An 8635-nucleotide genomic window follows, 5' to 3' on the forward strand; every position below is an offset into this window, starting at 1 on the left:
TAGCACACACTCCCTCCCTCGTCCCTCCCATCACCCTCGAGCTGCAACGCCGGCGAGCTCAGTCCCTCCCTTTCGTTTAGCCGTCGAACTGCTCCTGACGCCGTCGCCGGTTAGAGCCTCGAAGCTCACTCAGTCCCTCACTCAGCTAACGTCTCAGACTCTCAGCAGTGGAAGCACGGTCGCCGGGCTCGCCTCCTGCCTCCATAGCGAAGCTCTGTTCTACCTTCGCCGGTGCCATCTCTGTTCCTCCGTCGTAAGCTCTGTTCCTGCCTCCGTTGCCAGCTCTGTTCTTCTAGGCATTTTACTATTTTTTTAACAATAATTGTTGAATAATCTGGAACTTGTTATGGCTTTATGGGTTGAATAATTGTTAATTAATCTGTGAATTCCTAGGTTAAATAATTTTTTATTATTGTTAATTAATAATTTTTTATTTTTAATTTGTGTACTGATTTTTTATTTTTCTTCTTCAATTATTGTTGTCTGTAGTTTAGGATTGATAGTTTGTAGTTCTATTTTCTTTAATTTCTATTTTGAATTTTAGTTTTTACAGTGATTGACTGATTTTGTTTGATTCTGTTATGGTTCTGCTTTTGTCTTCCGTTGTTAATTTTTTTTATTGTATACCTATTGTTGTCCTTGAGAGTTGAGAACTTGAGATTATTGGGTTGTTGTATTTGGATATTTGGATACTGTGAAGTGCATTTGCGCATATTCCAGATGAGTTAGAAGAGAAGCTGGTGAATAAGGTTTTAAATTGTGAAATCATGTGTTGTTGAAAGATGATACTAAGGAATAAATTTGGTTTTCACGGTTTAATCTTTCTCAGCTGCTCATCATCTTGCTCCATTGTCTGGTGCTTTGTTTCCTTGCTCATGTTAAGATCTTCACTACCTATACAGCTTGTGTTTTGGAGTTTATTGGTGTTATCTTGATCTTCCTCCAATAGTTCATGGTCTTGAACAACAATATTGCTTTCTTCTGGCACCTCAGATGGGTGAGTTTGGTTAGCTTGGCTAATTCCTTCATCATTAATCTCTAGCCTTCTGTTGCTATTTTCATAGCTCTCCTCAGCCTTTAAATTTTTGCTCACAGGATTTTCATTCACTATATCTTCTATAGCTGTTATTAGGTTGTCGGTAAATCTGGAGCAAATTTTTGCGGATTTTAATTATTAATGACAAACTTCGATGTTGACATTTCATGTTTGGTTGTTTCATTTGCTATTTATTTGACTTTTAAGTTTGTACTTAGATGAGATTACAACATTGTGGTTAATGTAGTACTTTTAATTTGGATGATATTTTAAAGTTTATATTAGACTATAGTTATGTTTTAGTGTGTTTATTTATGTTTTACTTATTTTTTTTACTATAAAACGGTTATTTCGGTTAAACCATAGTTAAACCAGTTGAACCACTAAACCAGTGAACCAATAGCTAGAGCGATTATGACCGGTTCAGTTTTCTGAACCTTGATTCTGAGTTCAGTTTGTGTATTAGATTCTGAGTTGGGATTCTGTTTTGAGTTGGGTTGTTGCTTATATATGATTCTGAATTTAGTTTGGATGCTGAGTTTGGATTTTTCTGTTTCGAGTTGCGTTGTTGCTTATATGATTATGAATCTTGCTTATATGCTTAATTTTTCTGTTTTTGGATTTCCTGACTTTTGATGCTGAGTTTTCTATTTTTGAATTCTGGATTTGTGTTGTTGAATATTTGATTGGAAGACTTTTGTTAAATACTTAATTGGAAGTATGGTATTGCTTTTGTTGTTTTCTATTACATGAATGCTTGTATTATGTTCATCAAGTATGGTATTGCTTTTCCTGTTTTGTTCCAAGCTGAAGCCATGAAAGCTATGCTGAAGAAAAACAAAATGGACCAAAAAAATGAGCCATTGTAAGGAGTTGAAGTTGCATTCCTTCAATTACGAGAGATGAATGATCTCACTCTTGCAAATTAATTAATTCGTTTTAGTTTAACTTGGTTTCAAAATAACTATCAATTTAAAAAAAAGTAGTAATTAAAAAATTAATTTATTTTAGACAATTTGTCTATATACATAGAATTTTCGATGAACTACTTTATCTATATATTTATTTATTTTGAAACAAATGAGTCTAATTAAGAGGAACATGTTTATGTATTATCTTTGTTTATCTGTTCCTATAATCTTCTATCTGCTGAATATTGACCGATGTTTCAGTTTGTGTGTAATGGGAAAAAGACCAAAGTCATCATCTTGATTGTAAGGGTTTTGTCAGGTGTTTGAACCCATGCATGCATGAACTCTAGTTTTTAGAAGTTGGTTTGTAGTGCCACTTCTTGTTTGCCCTTCTTTCTCGACTTGAGAGGATTATTAATTTAAAAATTATTGAATTTGTATATTTGAAATTATATATTAAATTTTTAATAATTTAATTATATATTTAATTAAATCGATTTAATTATGGTTCGACTCCGATTGAACTATTAAACCAGTAACTCGACTGATTCAATGATCGGTTCGATTCTCGTAACCTTGATTCCATCATTTTTGGTGGTTAGGGTCCACAGAGAGTGCGGCACGACAATCTCTGAGTGTACCCAACACATTTCCTTTGTGTTCATGGAATGCTACTCTTAGATGCAAGAGTTGCAAATCAACTTTGAATGCAATGGCTCTTGAAAAATTCAGCGATTGTCTTGTCTTTCTTGCAGTTGTCCAGTTTTACACAGGAGCTGTTGCCGCCGACGGGGACAGACCGTGGGTGCTGTCGTTGCTTGTGGAAGGTCTGCAGCTCGGCCCTCATCGCATCGTTCCTCTTCTCCTTGCCGTTGCCCGAAAGTCTACATCCAGCTCGTCGCCTCGCAGTCGCCGTAACGTAGGGTTGCTTGGTCGTCATCCCTTCTCTCTCTCTCTCTGTTCGAGCTCGGTCGTCTCTGTCGCGAAGGTCTGCTCTCTGTCCGAGGCTCCGAGCTAACTTCCCTTCCTCGTCGCCGTTACTTCCCATTCCTCCCTCGCCACCGGTAGGCACTGCTGTTTCAATTTTTTTTTGTTTTGTACTTTTTCTGATAATACCTATTCTGAGTTGCCGGGTTTACTGATTCGGAGTTGCTGATTTTGTGGAATAATAGTTGAATTGAATGATTCGGTTGAATATTTTTTGCCGAATAAATGTTGTTGATGACTAATTTTTTTTGGTTGTATGTTGAAGATGGAAGAATCACAGAGTTCTCAATTTCAAATTCTAAGATTCTGAATTGAGTTTGTGTACTAGATTATGAGTTGAGATTGTGTTCTTAGTTGGGGTGGTTGCTTATGTGATTCTAAATTTAGTTTCGATGCTGAGTTTGGATTCTTTGCTTAGTTTTTTAGTTTTTGGATTCTGAGATGTTGTTGATACTTAATTAGAAGTCTTTGTTGAAATTTTTTGTGATTCTGAATTCTTTATTGCTGATGGTTTGAATTTTTGTGTAAGTTTGTGTTTTTCATTGTTGGTGATTACTTGATTATTAAAGTTATTGTTGAAATTTTTTATTCTAAATCTTTGTTGCTGATGTGATGAATATTGCTGCTGTTTACTTGATTAGAGCTTAGAAGTTAATTAGAAATTTTTATTTTGTGAATTTTTAATGATAAATATGAATAAGTTATGATGTGAAATTGTAAAACTTTGAATTTTATTAGTTTAGAAATCATTGAATTTGAATATTTGAAATTGTATATTAAATTTTTAATAATTTTATTGTATATTTAATTAAACCGATTCAACCAAAATTCGATCTCGGTAAGATCATTGAACTATTGAACCAGTCACTCGACCGGTTCAATAACCGGTTCGGTTCTCGCAACCTTGGTCCCAGTTCCAATTACAATTCCAGACGATGGTGGTGGTGGTACTGGCCATCACTCTCTCAAAGGCCTTTGCTGATTTCTCCTTGGCGCACTACTCCCTCCATCGCCACCATTGCCACCGCCTTCTCCTCCTCTCAGCAACAAGACAATGGTCTCTTCTCTCTCTGTCTGTCTCTCTCTCGTGCATTCATTCAAACATGTGGTCGGGATGACATTTTTGCCAACATATATTTGTTATTTGTTATTATGGTTGGACAGCGGCAGGCATCCTCTCTCTCCCCCTCTCCCTCTCATGCATTCATACAAACATGTGGTTGGGATGACATTTTTGCTAACATATATTTGTTATTTTATTTGTTATTATGGTTGGACACTGGCAGGCATCACAACAAGCATTGATTCGTCCTCATCCTCAATAAGCCGGAGTTTCGGAAGACTGAAAACTGAGAAAGTCAAAGCTCTCGTCCACAGGTCTAAGCAGCACAAAAACAGAAGCACTGACGATGGTCGACCACATGATTCATCGCCAAACCCTCGTTCAAGAGGAGGATGAGGGGACGCTGGAGGATCCTTCCGTTCTCTTAATTCTCAGAAGCTCGCTCCCGACACCAGCTTCTTCAGTGTCAAGTCCTTCAGGGAACTAGGCTGCGCTGACTACCTCATCCAATCACTCCAAAAGCTCTCTTTCCCGCGCCCTTCCAATGTACAGGTACTTCTTTCATTGTTGGAGTGTGGCTCTCATTTATTCAGTGTTATGTGAATCATAGTTACATAGAAATCTGGCATGGGATATGATATAAATATTTTATGTGAAAAATATACACATGTTCAGTTACGCAGATGAAACAGTACGTGGTACGCACGAATTCTTATGCAATAGATTATCAAATTAATACTCAAAGTGGCCCTGAACTTCCAGCCGAGTCATCGTTTCTAAATTTAAAATTGTCCTAAATTTATTTCTGAACTTAACAACGACCGTTGTTAAGGTACTTTCCGGTGACAAAATAATGACGTGGTTAGACGGAGGCCATGCTAAAAGCTATGCTGCAATGGTAAAATGTCGCCATTTCATTTTTGGCGCCCAAATATAATATAAATGACATCCTTTAGGGTATTTTAAGGGATTTTAACTCCAACATGTTAAAACCCCTCAAAATATCAGGCCCCGAGGAAGCGAAATTGTGGCACTCCAATCAACCATCTTGGTCTCACTCATATTGGGGATCAAAGACAAAAAGCGGGTCGATCCATGAAGCTTGCTTTACTTCAATGAACAGACGAACCGAATCCTTCGGTGTAGCTATTTCCTTTTCTCTCAAAAGGTCAGCTAGCTTAGCTTCTCCCAAATTTGGATTTGGATTAAGGAACCTAGACATTCTTGCCAGACATAACAACCAGAACGGGCTAGCTTTCGTTTTCTCCGGGTTTTATCTCCAACATGTTAAAACTCCTCAAAATACCCTAAATGATGTCGTTGATGTTCTATTTGGGCGCAAAAAATGAAACACATTATTTTACCAGTCCAGCGCAGCTTCCAGCGTGGCCTCCGTCCAACCACGTCATCATTTCGTCATCGAAAAGTATTTCAGGGACGACCGTTGTTAAGTTCAGGGACAAATTTAGGGCAATTTTAAGTTTAGGGATGACATTGAGGCTCGACTGCAAGTTCAAGGACAACTTTGAGGATTAACTCTAGATTATCTAATTAGTGAATTCATGTAACTATGATATAAATTGTAAACTGTGTGATTGCTTTTTAGTTTTTATGCTGTGGCTGATTTCTATACTCTATAATTTGATTTCGTGTAGGCCATGGCATTTGCACCTGTTATTGCTGGAAAGACTTGTAGTATAGCTGACCAAAGTGGTTCTGGAAAGACTTTAGCATATCTTGCACCAATAATTCAGCGTCTTAGGCAAGAAGAACTAGAAGGACATAGTAAATCCACTCCTCAAGCTCCTAGAGTTGTCATACTAGCACCAACAGCTGAATTAGATTCCCAGGTTGTTTTGCTTCTCCTATTGAGCCCCATTAAAACAAATATTCACTTTCAAGTCATTGGACCACTTTTAACATTTTTTACCATGTTAAAGAACATAACAGAATAGGAGAACAAGAAAGTAGCCCATGAAACCAAAAAGGAAGATTACCTTGTTTCTACATTATTGTTTAGAATCATGTTGGTTATTCAAGGACTTGTCTTAAATTTTTAGTTACTTTTTGGGTAATTTCAAAATATGAGGTTACAAGAAATCCAATAATAGTTTCTACTTGGGATTCAAAGTATGTCTCATTATTTCACATGATAGTATTTACTTTTTAGCATTTGAAACTCAAGCCCTAAAATCATAATACTCGTGGATTATGAGTATGCAGGACCATGCCAATCATCTGACTGCACAAACACAAGTTTAGAAAAAGATGTGCAGTTTCATCATTTGGAGAGTGGTATAACTTTTGTTTGTCAAAAATTGCTTGCAGGTCTTAGATAATTGTCGATCACTGTCTAGATCTGGGGTTCCATTTAAATCTATGGTTGTCACAGGTGGCTTTCGACAAAGAACTCAACTGGAAACTTTACAACAGGGTGTTGATGTATTAATAGCTACACCTGGCCGTTTTTTGTTTCTTATGAAGGAAGGCTTCTTGTAGTTAACAAATCTAAGATGGTAAAAGTTGATCTCGTTTGGATTGAATTATTAAATACCGTTGGTAATGTCAATATTCTGCTATGTTTGTTTTATCATTAAACTAACAATGATGCCATTATTAATGCCATAATTATGATTTTGCTGACCTAACCCACGGTTGGAGTTAGCTTAATCTGCTATCAACATGCATAAAGCATCCAATATGTGGAATTTACATTCTGTTGGTGTTGAAACTTGAACAATGTTTGATATCTGGAATAGATGTTAGCTACTGCAGATATATAACCATTGGGATAACAAACTTTTCTATTTCAACAATTAAATTTTTTGTTTCCAATACATTGAGTACTTCAAAACCTTAAAAAATTTTCATTATCATCTTCTTAACAAATACCCTTGGAATATCTTTTAGCGAAGTCCCTAATAACATGTACTAGATTTCTATGCCCGTTAGTTCCACTCTGAATATTTGTAGAATTAATGATATTTTGTTTTCCAATTGTATAATTTGACCTAACTATAATAATTTGTTGCAGTGTTGTTTTGGATGAGGTAGATATTCTCTATGGTGATGAGGATTTCGAAGTGGCTCTTCAAAGCTTGATCAATTCCTCACCCATAACTACACAATACTTATTTGTGACTGCAACTCTACCAAGAGATGTTTACAGCAAACTGGTTGAAATTTTCCCCGATTGTGAAATGATCATGGGACCTAGTATGCACCGAATAAGCCCACGCCTTGAAGAGGTACATTCCAGTTGAGAAAACTGGAATCAGTATTCCTGTATGAGTTGAGCATGAGAAACCATTGCTGGACTGTGACTTGTTCTTCAGCTTTATTTACTTTGTTCTGTGATATAGGATATGTCACTGCAGCTTCAAAAATATAAAATTGGTTTCTTTATATTCTAGAAATGCTTGTTCATTTTGGTGTCAAAGCCATGTAACATATAATGCCCTTTATAAATCATATTATAAACTTATAATGCAAGTGATATTTCCAATATAAACAGAATTGATAATTGAATCTTGTACCATTTTAAAGAATCATAAAATTCACGGTAAATGGCCATGCTGATAATTTTCTCATTTGTTCAGATCATAGTAGATTGCAGTGGAGAAGATGGGCAAGAAAAAACTACTGATACAGCATTTCTGAACAAGAAATCTGCTCTTCTGCAGCTTGCAGAGGAACGGCCTGTTCCAAGAACTATTGTGTTTTGCAACAAAGTATTTCAATTCCTATTTATACAATATTGAATGTTTGTTACGATTATCTTTTTCTTTTTATTTATTTTATTTGGTTTATAATTATCTGGAAATAATTTGCAGATTGAAACATGCAGAAAAGTAGAGAATGCATTAAAGCGTATAGATAGAAAGGGAGCAGTTATACAAGTTCTACCTTTCCATGCTGCCATGACACAGGAATCAAGGCTTGCCAGTATGAAGGAGTTTGCACGTTCACCGTCAAAACAAGTGTCCCAGTTTATGGTTTGCACGGACCGGTATTCATCTATTTTAAACTAAGTCTTGCATTTAGAGTTGTTTATTCTGATAATGATGTAAGTAAGGAGGGTTGTTGAGTGCAAAGCATCAAGGGAAATAGACTTTTGGGGAGTGGAGCACGTGATACTGTTCGACTTCCCGAGGGATCCAAGCGAATATGTGAGGCGTGTCGGAAGAACGGCGAGAGGCGCCAAGGGTGTGGGGAAGGCATTCATATTCGTGGTAGGCAAGCAAGTATCGCTTGCACGCAAAATCATGGAAAGAAATAGGAAGGGTCATCCGTTACACGATGTCCCTTCTGCTATTACCTTCTAGTTTTCACCTCGCCGATGCTTTGCAATGCATAAACTCATTTTTAGTGTATGAATGAAGAAAAATTCACGTTTGTTAGTTATGGTGATGTGCAAAATCCAAAAGAACTACTAATTTATTCTCTGCTCCTATTATCTTATATTCCTATCTTATCCGGCAACACAGTAAAAGGCAAAAAGTGAGCCTCTAAAAGAATTGGTTGAATTTTTACCATTTCTCTTTGGAGTAAATTTGTTTTAGGTCTCAAATTAATCCTGAATTTTCAATTGTCTTACTTTTTATGTTAATTTAATATTCATACATTTATACTATATAG

The 8635-nt window shown here is 36.4% G+C and overlaps 1 pseudogene; it reads left to right on the forward strand.

Annotated features, from left to right (window-relative positions):
* LOC107634992 lies at positions 2660-8446 on the forward strand (annotated as a pseudogene).

The sequence above is a fragment of the Arachis ipaensis genome, chromosome B04 (assembly GCF_000816755.2).
Source record: "Arachis ipaensis cultivar K30076 chromosome B04, Araip1.1, whole genome shotgun sequence".
In the NCBI taxonomy this organism is placed as follows: Eukaryota; Viridiplantae; Streptophyta; class Magnoliopsida; order Fabales; family Fabaceae; genus Arachis; species Arachis ipaensis.